This window comes from Pipra filicauda, unplaced genomic scaffold (genome assembly GCF_003945595.2).
Source record: "Pipra filicauda isolate LSUMZ 115617 unplaced genomic scaffold, ASM394559v2 scaffold121_size3267253_pilon, whole genome shotgun sequence".
Lineage (NCBI taxonomy): Eukaryota > Metazoa > Chordata > Aves > Passeriformes > Pipridae > Pipra > Pipra filicauda.
In genome coordinates, this window is record NW_024103674.1 from 1,726,357 (window position 1) to 1,745,838 (window position 19,482).

The 19,482-nt window shown below is 50.2% G+C and overlaps 1 long non-coding RNA gene across 1 annotated transcript in view; it reads left to right on the plus strand.

Annotated features, from left to right (window-relative positions):
- The first annotated feature begins 2,428 nt into the window (after positions 1–2,428).
- The window catches only part of LOC120324596, a 73,016-nt gene continuing 55,962 nt past the window's right edge, over positions 2,429–19,482 (plus strand). The window contains exon 1 of the long non-coding RNA XR_005566034.1: positions 2,429–2,479. This is a non-coding gene — a long non-coding RNA (uncharacterized LOC120324596). The remainder of the gene's footprint in view (positions 2,480–19,482) is intronic.

Below are 19,482 nucleotides of genomic sequence, written 5' to 3' on the forward strand. Positions count from 1 at the left end.
ATCAGGCTGAGTAATGTGCTGTTTCATGTGTGAGACCTGTTGCCTTTCCATAAGAAGAACTCCTGATCTCTGTGTTAAAACAACAATTTAAGTAATTTTCTGTTTGGATGCTCTGTAAAACATGGGGTTTGGCCATTGGTGGCCATTGCTCACTGGAAGATCCTGGCTTTCTACCTGGCCATCACTTGAAATTGTGTGTGTCAGTGTGACAGTGCAATGTGACTTCTGTCTGCCCAGTTTGTGGATGCTCTGGTGTGAGGTTTTGCTTGCTGAGGCTTTCACACAGGCTGCTCTCCCCAAAACCTGCCCTGTCACTGAACATGTGCCAATAAACCAGCCTGGGGAGGGACCATTCCAGTTTCGCTCATCCTCCAGACCTGTAACCAGCTGGCAGTGATGTCAAACACGACTTGTCCCTGCAGACAAAGTCATGCTCAACATCACTGTAATTAATCTGATTCCTCGAGGTCGTGGTTTGAACACAACCTATTTGTCTTGGGGAGGCAACACCCTCTGGGTCACACGGTGTCTCCTCGCAGGGGTAGGTACTGTGTGAAACCTGGGGAGCAGCTGAGCTCAGAGGGGCCTCCCAACCCTGAGTTCTCCCCCCAGTGCTGGGGACTCTGAGTGAGGGGTTGGGAGCCACAGTGGAGCCTTGGTTTTATGTGGGGACCTGCCTTTCTGCTGCCCACCTGCCTTTGCAGCTCAGTGTCCCCCAGGAAGGAAAAATGGAGTGAAAACTTTTTTGCTGCTGGGAGAAGAGGCAAACAGGAAGGCTGTGTCCTGTGGTTTACTCCAGCAGGGAAGGAGAAATGTTTTCCCATCTACAAAAATCTTCTCAAAAAGAAAGAAAAATCCTGCCCTCCTACTGCGTAGGGCAAACCCTTCTGAAATAACCTGTCAGAAATTTCCAGTGAGGCTCAGGCTTTCTGAGACCTTTTCGGGAATAACCAGAGATGGTGTCTCTAGCCATTGTGGGCTGAGGGGACCCACATTTCTCCCCTTTGATGCTCCATATGGGACTGACATGATTTGCTTGCCCTGAAGGCTCCATCCTCCACAGGACAGACTGTGGTGGACTTTTCCTAGGGTCCCACTGTTCCCCATGAAAGCTCTTGTTTTCATTGTGCTGTAACAAGGCCGTTGGGGTCATGTTCCCACCAGCTCTGCCTTGTGAAGAGGCAAATGTGGTGGAAGAGATGGGGAACTCCACTGTCTTGGTTCTGTATTTCCTCTGCTTGGAGACAGCTCAGTTTTTATTTCCTGAGTGGCTACAGTTCATTGCACGGCGCTTTGAGCCTTTGGACTGATTTTGCACACCAGGGTAGGGCCCCAGCCTCACAGTTCCTCCTGCTGCCACACTCCTAAAACCCTCCGGGGGGAAGGAGTTTGGGCTCCCTATTTGCAGGGAACAAGAGTCCCGGTGGTGAGGCTGGGATGTGGAACAAGCCGAGCGTTTTGTTTCGTAGCTCCGTACATGGCAGCGTGGCTAAACGCGGAGGCAGATTTCAAGGCACGGTCGTTTAACTACACTGGGAACGTCTGATTCCAGGCATGCTTATTTCACAGATTTTAGTTGCACATTTCCTGGGCAACAGTTTTGCAAATGTAATTCTGCAGGTAGGCTTTGGGGGGCTGAGGGCAGCGGATGCAGCTGGGCGAACGCTCGCTAGCGAAGGAACACGAAAGCCTCTTCCCCCTGCGCCTTGTGGGTTTGGTGTTGTTTTGTTTTCCCTCTTCAGATGAAGAGTCGGAAAACATCTGAGACCAATACTGGGATAGAGTGGGAGGAAGGGGAGGTTTTTAAAGTCCTGGTCAAGTTAATGGGAGCACTTTCCTTTATGGATTATGAATTTGCTTTTGTAGCTTGGCTCTGGTTTTTTTGCAGGGAGCATGGTTTGGCTCCCACTGTCCTCAGCAGAAGCAAAGCTGGACCAAAGTGGCCCTTGGTGCAAGACAGACTCAGAATTCAGATTTCTCTTTTTAAGGGGCCTGTTCTGTTGCCTGTTAGTGGGTCAAATTTTGTAGCTCTGACTCAGCCTGAACTTTCAGTGGCTTTTGCACCTGGAGATTTAAATATCTATCTGCAGGGGAGGTGAGCACCAAACGGCATCCCTGGCTGCAACTCCTTAAGACGTTACTTCCCCCTTTACCCCCTCCAGCTGTTTATTATTTCCCTCCTGCTGCTGCTTACCACCTCCACGGTGAGTCAGAAGAATGGGACATGAATGCTCCCACCTCAGCTGCTTCAGCACAAAGTCTGGCAGCGGCTTCCTTCCAGCTGCTGGGGAAAGGGGGTTTAGGCAGAGCTGCCAGCCTTTGCCCAGGAGCCTGGGAGGAGAGTGTGAGAGCTGTTCCACCGGCGCTGCGCCGGCAGCGGGAGCCTCCGGCACAAGGGAGCAGATGAACAAGCTGCCGGGGGTGGCAGCGGTGGTGATAACATCTGGACCCACCCGAGGAGAGCACATCTCCCGATGCTGTAAGTGCAGGGTTGGGACCTTTCGCCGCTGAGCAGCCTCTGCTCCCACTGAGTTCAGCAAGAGTTCGGGGTGCTCAGCTTCTCGTAGGAGCGGGGTCGTGCAAGCCGCTGGCATTGGGTTTGATAGGAGCTGCACCTGAGGGAACGCGCTGGGAGCGCTGCCTGCCGGGCTGGGCGAGTCCCTTTGGGATGGCTCCTGCCAAGTTCGCAGACAAAATGCAAGAGGGAGTCCACTGGAGCCAGTTGTTGGCTGGAATGGAATAGTTTTTAAAAGAGAATTGCTGTAGAAGCCAGGAGTCCCAGGGGAGCTGGAGCCTCCCCCCACCTCCCTTTGCTGGCTGGCGGGGGGCTGCGAGCAAAGCACCCGCATCGCTCCGCGCAGGGCTCCGCGGTAGAGGCAACCTTGTTGCCTTGCCGCAGCCAGGGAGGCATCGCTGCTCTGTCAGCCCCCTCTTCCCTCCCTTTCATCTCTTTCCTCCTCCTGTGGCCCCCCGAGTCCCCCCTCCAGCCTCAACCCGACCTGAAAAATCTCAAGGCAAATCCTGCTAAATAGGGAGATTTTGCCCGGCTGCGTCCCTGCCCTCCCTGGTCTCTCACTCCCTTTGCCGTTTCTGGCCTGCTGGGTTTTGTGTTTCAGTTGTTATAAATAAAGCTCCAGGCACTGATTTGGGTATACAATGACACCTTGTGTTATTAGACAGCACAGGACAGACTTTGCAAGGGGAGCCTGCTCGCCCGCCCTCCCTCTCCTCTGCTGCCTGCGGTCTGCGGGCAGCCTCCGCGGGCTCCGGGGCGGTGGCAGCAGGTGCTTCTGCCTCCCTGTCGCTGCCTAAAATCACAGCCCCCCAGGAAAAAAACCCACCCCAGAGGATCCTGGTCCCTGCTTGGACTGGGCTGGGTTTAAATATAGGCAGTGGTGGTGGAAATTTCTGCACTTAAAGAAGGGAGCGTGGCAGAGGGTGATGCGGAAAGCCTGCGCTTCCCCGGTTTTGCGCCTCCAAAAAAGTGGGTGGGAAGCATTTGCAGGGGTTAAGCCAGGGATGTCATTGTCACCCATCACCTCAGCCCTGCTGGGGGTGACCTGAGCTCACCCCAAATCGCCCAATGCCGTGGTGCCGGGCAGGATTTCACCCTGCAGCCGTGTCACCCGGCTCCTTCCCTGCCTGGCCGTTGGGTGCCTGGCAGAGGTGGGGGCTGAGCATCCTTCCACCCCAGGCTCACCCCATCCCCACATCGCATCCTCAGCCCCCAGGAAGGGCTTTGTGAAAGCCACCTCATGCCAGCCACCCTCTTGTCTCTTGTTCCCTTGGGCGCTAGCACTGGCTGGAGTGGGGGAAACTGAGGCAGATGTTGAGTCACACGTGCCTGTTTTTGGCTCTCCCTCAGTATTTCCTCCCTTTCTTCAACACTGAGATCTGGGGACAGGACCCTGGGGCAGCTTTTTGGAGTGATATCCTGTGTTTCACTGGTCATCTCTCTGTGGGGAAACAGCAAGAGTCTTTGGGTGCCCATGTTGTGAAAAATTTGAGGCAGCAATTTAAAGGCCGAGAATAAAAGTCCAGCCTGCAGGGTTAGGAAGCCTCCCATCGGGGCTAAGTTGATTTATCCAGATTATTTTAATTCTTTCAAAGACTTTTGGAAGGGGAGCTTTTGGGCACATTGCTAAGGAGTTCTGGTTATTGCAATTTTACTGATAGTTTTGGGGATTATTTGAAGTCAATGAAATATCAAAGATGAAAAATTTCCCCTTGAAAACTATTTCTGTGGGTTTTTTTTTTTTTTGTTTTAGTTGTTTGGGTTTTTCTTTCCTGTCACCCCTGGATTTGTGCTGTGAAGAAAGGGTACCCCAAGACCTCTTTCTAGCTGGATGAATGGTGCTTTACACTTGCTGGCCAAGTCACCATGGCCATAAAAGCAGGCTGGGATTGCTGTTTTTAAACTTCTCCTGAGTAAAAACATGGGATGGGGTGGTGCCCGGATTACTGCTGGTCTTCCCCTTCCTCCCCACCTCTTGTAGAAGAAAGAACATGTAGCACATGGGGGTTTATTTTTGTGGTCTTGTGATCATTGGACTGGGGAGATGCAGACCTAAGGAGAAGGTACTAAAATACCCTCTTTTCATGGTTTGGATGCCCATGTTACTTTATAAGGTAAATAACCCAAACTATCCAATAAAATTCCAACACTGTGCATTAATAGAGTAATGGAGATATTTAACGTATGCAGTAAAGCTGCTATTCCAGAGCCCTAGGCCTGCTTTAGTAGCTATAACAGGAGTGAATAAGATCTTTTCCTGCTTTTATTTATACACATATAATATCAAATATTACTGAGTTGTTGCTTGTTAATGTTAGCCAAAGGGGTTAAGAGAAATAAAAAGGGATTTTGGAACCATATCAGGGGAGAAAGAGCAAAAGTAGGCCCATTAATAAATGAGGGAGCTGAATTCAGCAATGATATTGAAGTGACTAAGTTACTGAGCTGCTTTTAAAATCAGTCTCTGGTAAAATCAGTGGAGACAATTAGGAGACCTTGTCAGATACAATCAAGGGCTCCCAAACAGAAGAGCAGCCCATGAGGAAATAGAGAGGCCATGAGGAATAGGGGAGTGAAGCCAGTGCCTGTTGAAGTCAGAGGAAAGGCTGATGTTGAGTCTGTGTAGCTGTCACTGGAATGTTGTGCTGACAGGTCAGAGATGTCCCTGCTGTGGGATGGGAGCTCACCTCTCACCTAGGACATAGGAGAAATGTGGGATGGGGTAGGAAAGCCTGGGGCAAGGGGGATGAAGGGAGAAATATACATTGGATCAGGCACTTTCCATCTGTCCACGTGGCAGAATTCTCTAGCGAAGGAGCAGGGTTGGCAGGAGGAGAAAGTCGGTGTTTAACACTTCCAGCAGTGCACCTGAAGTTGAAAATTTGCTCCTGTGTTGTCTGAGCTGGTGCTGTTGAAGGTGTCAGGGCTGTGGGAAGGAGCATGGCATGGCACATGAAGGGCTTATTGGGGGTCAGAGCAGCCCAAGGGAACTTAATGAACACAACACTCCATGGCTGGTTCTGTCCAGGGCCTCCAAACATCTCACTGGAGACACAGAGCCATGGGTTGAAACGCTGCAGTGAGTTCCTGCAAGTGAAAGATGTAGGTGACCAGATATAGATTGAATGATGGGAGAACCCAGCACCCATTTGAAGGTCACATCCTCCATCCTGGGCTTTTTTTCAGGATGGTCCAGGTCACTGTTTACATCCCTCTCCTACATCATAGTGAAAGTTTTCATTAGATGCAGAAAGGCAGTGAAGTCGAGGAGGAAAGGGAAAGGCTGGGAAGGTTTGCTCTAGGAGGGCAGAAATAACCATGCCACCTGGAAAATGCCAAGTGGATGTAACTGCAACAGAGATCCAGAGGGAAAGAGCTTCTTGCAGAACAGCTGAAGGAGGTTTGGAATAAATATCACCCCAGGACTGGAGAGTACTGGTCTAAATGTTGTTCTTGGGGACCCAGCTCTGAAGTTGACTGTGGTCTCAGGAAGGCTAAAGCCTTCTGTTGTGTACATCTTGTGTAAGTGCAAGATCTGCCTTTTGATATTTTTGGGGCAACAGATGCTGAGGCCACATGTCAGACAGCCCTGGAGACTCTACCCTGGTTCCTTCTCTCTTGCTTGTGTTCACAGCACTTTTCCAGTGCCCAAGTCTGGGCTCTGCAATGACATCCAAGTGTAAACCCACTGGGAAGGGATTTGGAGTAAAGCACTGCAATGACATGGAGCAGGAGTGTCCAGGATGCAGGAGAACAACTGCAGCCCTGGGTGCAGTCCTTGGTGAAATGATGGATGGCAGAGACTGTAGCTGTTCTTTATAAAAGAAGGGTGTAAATGCAAAGAAAGAGGCTTGGGGGTACCCAGCCTTTAAAATGTCAAGTGAAGGTGGGAGTGGTAGGATTGAATCACACAAAGGAAAGTGGAGACTGAATAGTGGTTAAAAACCCAGCAAATGAGGCAGCAGCAAGAGAGCAGCTCTTGAACAACAGGCTGGCAGTGCCAGCTTTGAGTTGTTTTAGACACAGCCATGAGAAGCTCTCAGATTTAGAGGTGTTTTGCAGGACTGTGGTGAAGGGGTAGGTTTGCTCCAGCCTTTTCTCATTGAATTGCCTTGAATTCCTTTGGCCAAACTTGTTGTCATGAGAGGAACTGGTTCTCGTGGAGCTCAGCCAGGGCTTGCAGCTGTGTGGAGGGTGGGAAAGCTCCCTTGGAGTTCCCCAACTCCTCCTCGATGGGAGGCAGGTTGGGTGGTTGGTTTATTTGTTTATTTTGGCGCAGAAGGATGGGATTTGGGGATCTGAGTTTGATTCCTGGCTTGTGGGCTGTTAAGTAAATAACAAAATCTCTGTTCCTTGGCTTTCTCAGCTCTGTAATGGAGTTAAGGACCTTCCCCCTGCTTTGTTGTCCCATGGTCTCATCCAGTGCCCACTCCAGGTGCTGGGATGGCTCCTGCTTTCCTGGTCACGAATTAGATTGACCTCCAGGTTAGGAACTGTGAGAGAAGAAAAACTGGGACAGTGCAGCCCAGATCTCTCTAAAATCTGTGTTCCTACTAACTGCCCAAAGTCACCTGTTGAAGAATGCTGGATAAGCAGCTTCTGAGTGTTATGTGCTTTATTTATTACAAAATATGAAGGAGGGGAATTGCTGGTGGGGTTTGAAGAGATTCCCCTGGAAATGTAAAATCATAATTTCTTGATTGTTTTTTTTAATGATTTTGTTGGAACAACAGCAAGACAAGCAATCCTTTCTCTGCAGGTATGAGACACAATTATGATTCCCATGTGGCTGAGGCTGGAGATCGTGTAGTCAATGAAGGAGTGAACACTAGAGAAGTGTCCACAGTGTTGGGGAGATGCATCAGCTCCAGCTCTGCTGGCTTTTACTGGAGTCTCACAGAGGTTGCAATTCCACACTCAGCCCTTCCCTCTTCTTTATCCCATCCATGTTCCTCTTTCCTCTTTCTCTTCAGCTATTTAGTCTAGAAAAAATCCTAATGCATTTTTTAACGTGGCTTCCCTGCGTGCAGATTTCCTTTCTCTTCTCTGTGCAGACACTTTTCACCCTCTCAATGTCCCTGAGCTGCGCCCTGTGTCCCACAGCCAACGCTGGCCTAGGTGGCTTTGCCCTCTGTGCTGGAATGCCAACAGCCAGAGCTTTCCTCACACGTCACTTCTGAGCCTCAGTGCCTTTCCTTCCCCGTCACATGACTAGAGTTTGTGGGAATCTGTTCTGGTTTAAGTTGAAAATATGCATTTGAGACAGAGAGGGTGGGAGAGAGGCATGCAGACCTCACCCCTCAAAGCCCAACCCATCCACACTCCCAGACTCCTTCCAAAAGGAAAGTCAGAGAAGAACCACCTGATCCCTGTTTCTTCCAATTCTCATAATTTACAATCAGCCTTTTGGGCTGCTCTTTGATGAGGGGCTGCCCCATGGGGCTAAAATTCTGTAGGACAACAATTTTCAGTGATTTGTACACCTTGCCTTCTCCCTGAAGCCATGGGAGCAGCTCATGGAGGACAACAGCATGTTGGCCTCAGTGGCACCAGACACACTCAGTCTCATGTGTGCCCATTTTATGGGTTGGAAACATCAAAAAATGAGCTTTGTCTCTGCATGGGTGACCTGCCTGCAGTGCCTGGGTTCCTGGCGTTGTCTCCTCTTTCTGGGTGGCCCTGTGTGGGTGGACAGCTGGGGAAGCCACCCACCTCTGTGAGGTGATAAATCCTGGACTTGCAGAGCCACTAGCACGTGGCTGAATTTTGCCAGATTTGGTCCCTTTTCTCTTGGCTGGGTGTATGTGACCTGAAAACGTCCCCGGGAGAAAGTGTCCAGCTCCCCTACAAAGGAGTGCGTCGCTCTTTATGTCTCAGTTCACTTTCCTATTTAAACACCCTTCGCTGCCAGGGCTGACAAATTCCCTGGGCGACCCCAAAGGAGGTGGCTGCCCAGTGTCACCGTGGGGGGTACCCGTTCAGGACACCCAGCAGGAGCCCAGAGCCTGCCCAATCTGCCGCCCCGTGCTGCTCCCTGCTCCAGCCCGGCTCAGCCGGGAGCTGGCTGGTGAGCCAGGGAAAAAAGAGGCTGCAGCAAAAGATGGAACAAACAGAATTTTTTTTTGCATCTAGAGGGGGAAGCACAGAGCTAAAAATAAAACGGGAAGATCAGTATCTGTCAGGCTGACGGCGGATTGGCTCTGTGGAAATGCATGTAATTACCAGGCTGTAGGTAGACATTTGCATGGAGCGAATAGCAAGCTACCGAGACAAGGTTACGCTTTAACCTTTAAGTCCTGAATCTGCTGGAAAACTAAGACAGAACTGCAGGAAATTAACTTAAATTAATCGAGTCGCTGTGGCTGAGCCACATGTTACTTCAGTGTGTGTCACTTCATGGCACACAGTGTCTTGCTGCCCCTGTGCCCTGGCTCCTGGAGGAGGGAGATGCTTTGGAAGCAAGTTTGGCATGCGTGGATGTCTCCCCCGATTGGGGATTCAACTTGACTGGGAAGAGGAGCTGTGGCTTTTTGTGGTCCATGTGCCTCCTTTCTTAGCATCCTTTGAGCTGGCAGTCTCCAAATGGGTTGAAGGAATTTGGGCAAAGGGATCTGTCCTAGGGGATGCTGAAGGGTTGAGTGGTGGGTGCAGGTAAAATGCAGCCATGCTGCTCCATGGAGGGCCAGGGAGGGGATGTGGTTGGGGGGATGGAGGTTTTGTTGAGTGCCTAGAGCCTAAGCTCTGTGTGCAGAACCCTGCAGGCATCATTCAGTGCTGAAATTGTACAGATTAGAGCAAAGATGGTTCTTTTGTGCATGTTTGTGGGTGTGCGGTGCCTAACACGGTGAGTGCAGAACTGATCCGGTGAAAAACACCCAGAGCAATGAAAACCATGCTTGCAATGCTCCCACTCTGAGCTCCCATCGATGTTCCTGATGCTTTTGGGTTCCATGTTACCTGCTTCCCCTCTCTTGCTGCGTCCCATCATCCCCAGGTCAGACAGCACTGTAGGGCAGGAGCAGTCTGGGGATGTGTGATGGGAGGAGGGAGACTCCTTAAAGGAGGAAAGATGGAGATGCCATGGATATATTTCTCATTCCCAGCTGGCACAACCACTAGTGCTGCTGCTGCTGTGGGATGCAGGTATGAGCAGCTGAGTCAAGCTGAGGATGGAGGGGAAGTAGGCTGGAAAACACACGGCTTTGAAGCCTGCAGTGACACTTTGCCTTCTGTTGTCATCATGCTGCCTTGAACTGTGGATGTGGTTTGGAGAATCCCAGTTTTTCCAGCCTCTTTGCCTCTTTGTTGGCCAGGCAATGCTTGTTTCCAAAAATGCTGCCTTCTTCCCTCTAGCTTGGGGACAATCTTGTCCACTGTATCGAAGCCATTGCTTGGCTCACTCTGGTTGTGCTTCTGTGCTGTGTAGCAGAAGCTGAAAGTAGAAACAGTGTGGTGGGACCAGCTGGTGCAGAGCACGACCACTCACCTCCCCAAAGGGCTGGGCCACGGGGAGCTCAAGCTGCTCTGTTGGCTCCCCATCAGCTTCTGAATCCAATTTAAGGTTCTGGCCCTAATCTTCAAAGCAACTAATGGAGGAAGTGCCAATGGCATCAAAGGCTGAGTTTTGTTCTGTCAGCAGCACAGGCAGCTCCTCTGAGACACTGCAGAGCATGAAGGCTGGGATGAAACCTGGGAGAGCAGTCGCAGCTGGCAGGGATGTGGCAAGGGTGGCCAGTGGTCAGGGCTCTTGGCCCAAATTCTGAGATTTTGAAGTTGGTTCTTTGCTCTGTGTGACACTGGCCCGAGGTTCAGGTGCCTGAACACCATGAAATCCTCAAACCTGGTGCTTTGAGGAGTTTATGCAGAGGGAAGCTGGGGCTTTGTCTCTCTGCCTCTAGTGACCCATCTGTGAAACACAGATAAGTGCTGCCTCATTTCTTGGGGTGGTCAAAGGATAAGCACCTTGGAGGCTGCAAGAAGACCTGTGAATTGGTGACATCCTAGGATGTACTTTAGGCATGAGAGGGAGCAGTCTTCTGGGTGAGTCTGGGCAAATCTACACAGTCCTTATCGCTAGGGCACAACTCATCCTTTTGCTCTTTCATCCAAAAGGGACCTTCATCCCCCGGCCAGCAGGTATCTTGTCCCCAAAGGCAGCACTGTTAGAGACTGCACAAAGCCTGGAGGATGCTGTGGCATCTTATGGAAGGTACTTGTGCTTCAGCAATGACCTGGGATAAAGCCCACAGACTTCCTGATCAAATTGTGTTGATCAAGGTGCAAGGTTTGGCTCTCGGTTTGTTGAGTCCCTTTCTTGCCTTTATCTGCTGACAAAAAAGAGTTAATATAAATGTACATTAGCTTAGGGGAAGTTTTGCTTCGTGACTTCTTCAAATAAGAGTGTGGTGTAAAAGGGACATGAGGTTCAGATCTGCCATTGTCCTTTGTTCTGAAATCCAGCTGTCCTCTGCCTACCGTGTTGGAGGAATGGGGGAACTGAGGCAGCTTCACCCATTGACAATATCATTGTCTTAGAGTTGTCCTGGAGTCAGATCTTGGAAAACTTTTCCTTCCCAAAGAGCACCAAACTCCTTGGAAATCTTGCTTTGATGGTTTCTTCCCCCCCTTTTTGGAAATCCCCCTCCTAGATGCCTTCCTGTTTGAACTCACTGTTTTTTCCAGCCCTTCAGCCAGTGGTGTTTTTAACTCAGGGTGCAGCCTAGGAAAAAAAAAACCTGGAACACCCTGTCTGAACTAGAAGCTTCCCCTGCGTGCAGGAGACAGACCTTGAAGGAAGCCAGTTGTGCCCAAAATTCAGCCTCTTGTTTTTCCGGCTCTGTCAGTTGGCCTGATAAAAGCTAAGGCCTCTCCCTTCTCCCTCTCCCTGACTGCCTTCAATCCATGCTCTTTTCTTTGGATGTTGGTTCCTCATCAGTAAGCAGCAAGCAAGAGCCCTTCCCTCATTACAGCAGCACAAGGTGGAATTTAGGGCAGTCGGATCTTTTGCAGGAGAAGGGAAGTTTGGAACAGTTTTTGGAGAGGGAGGTGCTGACAGTGGGAATGACCACCAGCTTTCCAGCATGCCTTTGTTGAGCATGCATGAGGAAAGGTTTGTCCCTGTCACTTGTCCCTCTGTTGTAATGGGCTGCTTGTTCCCACAGGCTTTACCATCATTTTGTCACCTCCTTCCTGGGTTCCTGCTTTTGTCAATTGTTTGTGAAGTCCTGTGGGAATTTAATTGTCCCTGGAGCCCCAGCCACAAGACAGTGCCTTGGGGCGTGGGGGGACAGCAGAGGAGGCTCCTGCTATGTTCTCTCCATGGCTGCTCACATGCAGAGGGATGAACAGCTCATGATGCATCTCTGGAAACTGCTGTTCACGGTGCACTGGTCTGGGGCACCTTCCAGTTGACTTTTAAATGCCAGGCTGTCAATTCAGTGTGGGGAAATCCTTTGGTCTGGTGTGCCCATATCTGCCTGAACTAGCTTTAAATTAGTCTGAGTAGCAGACTAAGGACTGGGTGTGTTGGTTAAGACCAGGTTTACTGAGCTCTGTCCCTCTTGGAGTGAGTACGTGCTCTACCCCTGGCCTTGCTGCAGCTGTGCCAGGCAGTGCTCTGGAGGTACCCATTGCTAGATGTACCCATCATTAGATCAAACTAGCTACCAGGATCACATTCCAGTGCTTTAAACCTGTGCCTTGACAAGCCTGGGAAAGCTGGAGCGCTGTGGAAGTGCAGCTGGCTTGGTCTGAAGCACCAAGCTCTCGGTCCAGTCTCGTGTTGGGCGTCCTTGCGGCTTTGACGCAATGCTACATCTTTGTTTTTGTGGAAATGAATCAAAAGAATGAGGGGAAGTGCTTACAGACCCATTTTTAATGAAGATCCTGATGTGCAGGCTGATCCTTTGTCCAGATACGAATGTATTTATGCCGGTGGCACCTTGCCATTCATACAGCAACTTACACATTTTGTAATGTGATAGCAGTGTGTACGAGTGAGGCTGGAGCACAAAAGACTGAGGGATCAGGGTTTGGCCTTTCCTTCCCCTGTTCTTTGTGGGGCTACACGAGTTGATACCAGCTGGGGAGAGGGTGTCTTTACTTTTCCTAGACTTGTTTTAGAGGAAGACTAAGTTCCAGTATTTGGTGTTGGTTGTACACGCACAATATCACTGTGTTAGGGGTGCCTGGTGTGATGAAACCCTGAGCTTCACTGCAGCTGAGGTGCTGGAAAGAGGTTGAAAATCCCAGCTTTCATCTTTTGTCACAAATAGTATCTGAAGGAATTTGGACTATTTTTGCTGTTTGTTTTTGTTTCTCCCCTCCCCTTTTAACTATGCACCTTAGCATTTTCTGTGGGCCCTGTCACTGGGATAGCTCCACTTGGACTTTGAAACAGATGACTCAGCTTCATGGTTATTTAGAATAGTTTTAAGTTATTTTTGCTATCCAGCCCCATTTTCTATCATCATGCTGCAATTACTGAAGTTCCAGCTCTGCAGGGGAACACTTGCTTCTTTTAAACAAATGGTTTCCTTTGGAATTAAAAAACTTCGTTTATGGAAACATTTCTGTGGGCTTTTGATTATTAATTTATTATGAAGGGTCTAATTCTATTTTATTAAAAATACAAAATCTCAATTTTAGCAAACCTAAATTTGGAAACGCCTCTTGAACCAAGGCAGCTCCTTCAACATGGATTTGGTGTGTGTGTGTTTCTTTTTAAATGGTAAATCTGCCTTCCGCTGGCGCTGCGATATGTGGTTAATCCTGTTGGGCTTGATCTGATCGGGCTGGAGCTGGAGCTGAGCAGAGCTGAGTATCGGCGTGGGAGATCCCATCTCTGCTGGGAGGGCAGCCTGGCCTGGGGCTGGCTGACACCCCCTGCCCCTGAGCTGCTCTCTCTGCTTGCCAAAGCCACAGGCTCAGCCCTGGGTTTCAGTGATCCTACCTGTGCTGGGAAGGGCTCTGCCTATAAAAAAAAAGGAAAAGTGTTTGCTGTATTGTTGTGATCCATAAATGTGATTTTTAAGCTGTGGCGACTCTGTGTAGAGACTGCTCAGACCAAGCTGATTTCAAGTGGAGTGGCACAGGCATTTTTTGTCCTTTTTCATGGGCTGATGTAACACCCGGTTGCTGTTTTCTCAGAGATGAATGTGCTGGTACTGGCTCTGGAGGTGATGTGCCACCTCCTCCTGCCCCAGCTCTCAGGGACTGATGTGCCGGCTGTGCCTTGTGTGGGAGAACAGAGCCCAGATCTCTCGGGGGGGTCAAGAGATCAGGAGATCAAGAGAAACCAGGCTGAGAAAGGGGCTGGGGAGAGACAGGACAGCTGAGCTTTCTCAGGGCACCCCAAGGCTGCCAGCTGGCTCTCGATGGGTGCAAGTGCCCGTGTGCAAGTCCTGCCTCTGAGTCGTGGGGGGATCCACACTGAGGGACCTGGGATCCAAACCTCACCCTGAGGGGTTTCTCCTTTGCCGATGCTGATGAGAAACCCTCCTCACCACCGTGATTTCAAAGGCTGTGAATGGAAGGACTCAACGTGCCCCCTCCCTGGGGTGCAGAATAAACCTGGTCAGGCTGTGGCTGTCCCGGGGTCCCCCACGGGACCCTGCTGAGACCATTGTCCAGGGTGTGGGGCTGTGAATGGCAGGGGACATCTGACTCCACGGCGCCTGGGGCTGTGCTGGCTGCTGGGAGCTCTGGTGGCTTTTGGCCAGCACTGAGGATGGTCCCCTGCCTCTCCATCAGGCCATGGGAAGGGGAAGAGAAGGGCTGTGTTCCCAAGGATTTTTTAGGGTATTGCTGTGATTTTTTTTTTTTTTTCTTAGGGAGGGACGGGTGCTGCATTTAGATGCTTGGCCTTAGGGTGGATTCCTCTCTTCCCATTGTCTCTGGGCTCTCGAGGAGCCTCTTGGCCATAGCAAAGAAGGGGTTAAGGCTTCCTCGCTGGCCTGGGAGCTGCTGCTGGCTGCCTGTTGCCCTTCCGGGGCTGCCGGTCTGAGGTTTGCTGGTATGTGTGCAATGCGGCGCTGGCCGGCCAAGAGCACCCAGCCCTTGCCCCAGCGCTGTGAAATTCCCGGCACAGCCTCCCCTGGCTCGCTCCTTCAGTGCTGAGTGATGGGGCTGGGGATCAGGGACCTGCTGGGAGAGCAAAGACAGGGGCTGGAAGAGTCCAGTTGGAAAAGAGTCGAGCTGCAAAGCAGCAGCCTGCTCTCCACTGAGACGCTCTTGCACAGGGGAGCGTCTCTGGACACGTCTTTGTGCCGGCCCAAGGTTTTGTAGCTTGTCCGTGCTCATGTCTTCACCTTCACAATGCCGTGGGCTGGGTGTGGGAGGATGGCAAAGTGCTTTGGCTGCTCTCGTGGGATTAGACCCGATGGGGAGTCGAATTTCCAGCAGGCTTTTGCTTCCTGGGGCAGGGGAGAGGGCTTGGTGCAGACGCAGGCAGGAGCTGAAAAACTGCAGCAACAGCAGTAGAGTTCAAGCCGAAACAGAGTGAGAAGCCTTGGAGGGAGATGCAGACTGAGGGAGATGCAGATTGCCTGGAGTTCTCTCTGCAACAAAAATTTATGTCCCTTATATAACTGGGGAAAAGCAAACAAAGAAACTTGTCTCCAAGTGGGAACATGGTGTCACTGGGAGAAATCCCGTAGCAAGAGCGAGGCCTCTGCTTCGCTCCCAGGGCTGTTAACTCTTTGGCGGGAGGACAACGCTTTTAGTGCTGAATTTTCAGCTAAATGACTCCTGAATATTCCTGAAGAATTGCGCGAGTTGCCTGATTTAAGCAAATCACGGGAATAATTTTTTGCTCTGGTGCTTTTTTGGGGTTCAGTGGGGCTTCTTCTGCCCAGGGCAGGGATTGCTGCTGGCTTGCTGTGCTGCCCCCACGCTCTCCCACCAGCCCAAACATTTGCCGTCGCTGAAGGACTGTGCTTTTCCTTTGATCTCCTGCAGCACCGCCATTGACATTGGCAGGAACCATCCTGCAGACCAAGGCTGTTATATGGTGCTAATTTTGTAGTCTCAGATAACACAGCCTCTCTAAAAATGTCATTCGGGGCCGTTTGCGGGGTGAGTTTGACACCGCTGAGTTCTGCTGGGATGAGTGTCCTGCGGGGGGACCTAGCACACGTGGGAGGTGGCACTCTGTGTCGCTGGGGAAGCTCGTGGACAAGTTTTTCAGGAAAAGAATTTCCATTTCTCTGTTGCCTCCCGAACTAGTCCAAAGTGACAAATAAAGTACTTGGTTGCTCCAGGGTCTCAGGCCAGTGCCAAAATTAAATCAGTGAAAAAAAGGAATAAATGAGGGGGGGAGATTTTGCATTATGGTTACACCATAACTTCCCTATTAACTCAGATTAAGTTTAAAAAGGAAATTAGTTTAACCAGTGAAGGCGTTTCAGATGCCAGTGGCAATAGACTTGATTGTGTTTTTTTTCTTTTTCTGCACAGGCAATTATCAAATTAATTGCCTTTGATATTGAGCCTAATATCAACCTAATCACTAATATATTTATACTTGCCCACTGACAGCTATTCAATAAGTTGTTTTTCTGTTGTTTTGTCAAACTCCACTTTCTTTTGCCTTCATGTTTCTCTGGCAAGTCAGGGGGACAGTTTCTGGGTGGAAATCCCCAAGTTCCCTCTTTGAGATTCTCACCACTGCCCCCTTCACAGGGTCATTGCTGTTGCAAAAAAAATTCAATGTGAATATAATTAACAGCCCCAAATGTTCCCAAATTGTCACTTGCTATGGGTGAGGGAGCCACTCTTGTGCAGGGAGCTGTAGAAACACCCGTGAATGGATGAACCCACCCTCCCCAGATCGTTTGTGCCTGTAAATCCCCAGCAGCTGAGGCAGAGGGGTGGGATTGCACCGTGTACAAAGCACATCAACAGCTCAGCTGGTGCAACTTGCCACTGTAGTTTTACTTTGGATTTTGTTCTTTTTTCTTTCTTTTTTTTCCCCCTTTCTGTGAGGGAACAGGACCTCTGTGATCCAGGCTGTGCCTGTGTGCATACGTGTCTCTCCTTCCTTCTCTCTCCATTTGTTCCCGCCTCCCCCTGTTTTTTACCCAGCGACGAGTTCCAATTACGTTTGGCTGAAGGAAAGAGCTCTCGTGTGGCTCCCACAAGTCTTGTGAAAATGGGTGGGTGGGTAAAGAGAGAGTCGAGCGTTCGATCGCTGCATGGGAACTCAGCCCTTACGAGGCACCAGAGAATCCACACTGGACAGGCTAATGGGAAGCCTATTTTGTTTGCCTTCCCACCCCAAAACTGCCTTGTTGGGAAGCAGAAGACAGTTAAGCACTGCCTTGCTACCCCGGGCTTGGTGGACCTGAAAAAAGGGATGTTTCTGGAGATCATTGGGGAAGATCTGGCAGCATGTTCCTCTCTGTGTCCTTTGGGCTGTAGGTGCAAAAGGCAGGTGAGGGTGAGTCAGCCTCGAAGAAGCAGGTGGTTAGATTAGATCTGGCCATAGGAGGGGATAGCTGGAGAGGGGAGGAGAAGGGAGGCTCCAGACAGCATTTCCCACAGGAGCAGCAGGGCCAAACCCTGCTGGACAATGAGGCCTGGTCAGCAGGTATGTCTTTCCAGAAGGAAGCCTTGCAAGGAGAAGCTGGGAGGACATGATGCAAAGCAGCAGCTGCTGATGCACCCTGGTGTGACTCCCTGCAGGACATTTACACTTTGTGGGCTTGGAGCCTGCCAGGGTGTCCACACTGGACCCCACACTGGACCTGTCTGCTGCCCACCTTCACTCTCCATGTGCACCCAGTGGGTTTTAGCACTGTGGTTGGGAAGTGAAACCTGACACAACTAAATACCTTGACAGTCTGTTTTCAGCTGGCAGGGAATGTAAATTATCTCATTTGAACAAGACTAATGCAGAATCAAGCCGTTGGTCCCAAATATCCCTTATAAGTGCAGATGAGAAATATTCATGGCATCTGCACTCCCAGAATATTGCTTTTATCTTTGTGGTTCCTTGAGTGGCAATATAAAAGTTACTGATTTTGCACTTTTTATGCATCTGAACCTGCAGACTTTGAAATCAGTAGGTTTGCCTGCGTGATTTGCCTCGTCAGATCCGTATCCTTGCAGGCACCTAGGAATGATCTACTCTGTAAGCTCCACTGTACTTGTTGACTTGGGTGTAACATCCTGTCTTGGGAATGTCCTCAACCAGAGCATTGGGACAAGTGGAGTTGAGGTTGGGTTGAGACATTCCAGGGCAAGGTAGAACCTGACCATGGTTGTGTGTGCAGTGCTGTTGTTGTGACCCCTGTGGCTCAGTCAACCAGAAGTGGCAGGTTGAAAGATCCATTGGGCAAGTAAAGAGACTCACAAAAACTTTGGACCAGAGCCATTTTGGAGAGTCCTGCCCTCCAGATTCAGTGCCTGCTTCCTGAGTTTACTGTTAATGGGATCACCCAGGGACAAAGCAGGATGTGCACCGTGAACTGTTCAGTCAGGGAAGGTACTGAGATGCAGAAGTTGGGCTTCTTCATCACATCCAGGTGCTACTTATTTCTTCCTTGGGGCCCAGCTCAGGCTGTGTGAGGGAGGTTTCTATGCAGCCCTCACTTGAGGGCTTGGTTGATGTGCGAATATCTTGCTTCAGCTCAAACAGGGAGCCATGAGCTTGACTGGGGATGGGGGTCCCACCAACTCTCCTGCTGGTGATGGTGGGAAGAGGGTGAAAGGCACCAGCCTGCCCTGCTGGAACCAGAGCAGGGGCAGCAGCTGGAGGTGGAAACTCCCACTGGGATCTCACCCTCCTTCACGACATGGCCACGAAGGTCAGACTGTCCCGTGTTTGCGAGCGTTGGTCTCTTGGCTTCGCTCTTCGCTCCGTGGCGGGTTTTTCCCTTTAAGAACGCCCAAGATTGATTCCCTTGCAGGGCGCATCGCCGAGCCGAGCCATGTCCAAATGGTTTGCACGTCTGCATTTTTTACTGCTCTCGTTTAATATGTATGCAAATGCAGTCTCTCCTGTCCTCACTCTCTGTGTGGGTTTGCACAGTCAGGAGCACATTCCCATTACCGCTGCCCATCTCCTGCTCTGCTCGGCATTCGAGGAGACTGCCTTTGAAACGCTGATAGATGGAGGTGCAAGGGAAAAGGAGAGAATGAAGGATTTTTGTAATTTCTTTGCTGGGGAGGGTGGAGGAGTTGGGAAACCAGAGAAAGGAGGTTTAAACATATGCAAAATTGTTTATTGGGAGAAAAGAGGTGGGGGGGGCTCCAACTCTGAGAGTCAGGGAACGTATTTCGTATGCCGTTCCATTTTCAGAGGATTTTAGCTGGAGGTTAGGGAAAAATCCAAGCACTGGCAATAATCTTGTGATAGCGGAAATATTCAGCTTTTCTCCTGATAAATAGACATGTGTTATAACCAAAGTCGGCGTTCCAGGCCTGGAAAGCATTGTTGGCTTTTTTTTTTTATTTTTTTTTATAATAAATAAGGAGCAAGATGTCCAGAGTTCCCTGCCCCTTTGCAGGGAACAACTACTGCTACTTTCTTTTCCTTAATTTTTTAATAGCTGTATTTCTCCAAAGCACTTCATAAACAGCACCTGTGAAACTTGGACACTTGTACACCCAGAGCTACATTTTTATAGGTGAAATGGGAAACTGTGTGTTCTGGCTAAGGCCAAAGTGTGGGAAGCACCTTCAGAAACGTGGCCAGAAGTAGAGGAGCTTTTGCTGTCCCCAGTGATGGTATTTCTTTAACTTAGGCTGTTTGAAGTTGCAGATCTCCAGTTTTGTATCTGCTTGGAGGTAACTGTGAAGGCTGAGGAGGTCCTTGCTCTTGGTGTAGGAAGAAGGGATTGACACATCCCTTCATTGCCCAGATGACTCTGGAGGGGAAATGGAGCCTCATGCTGCATCCCACCTTCTGCGGTGAAACTTTAAATGCCAAAGGGCCAGGTTTGCAGGTGTATTTTAGGCACTTCAAG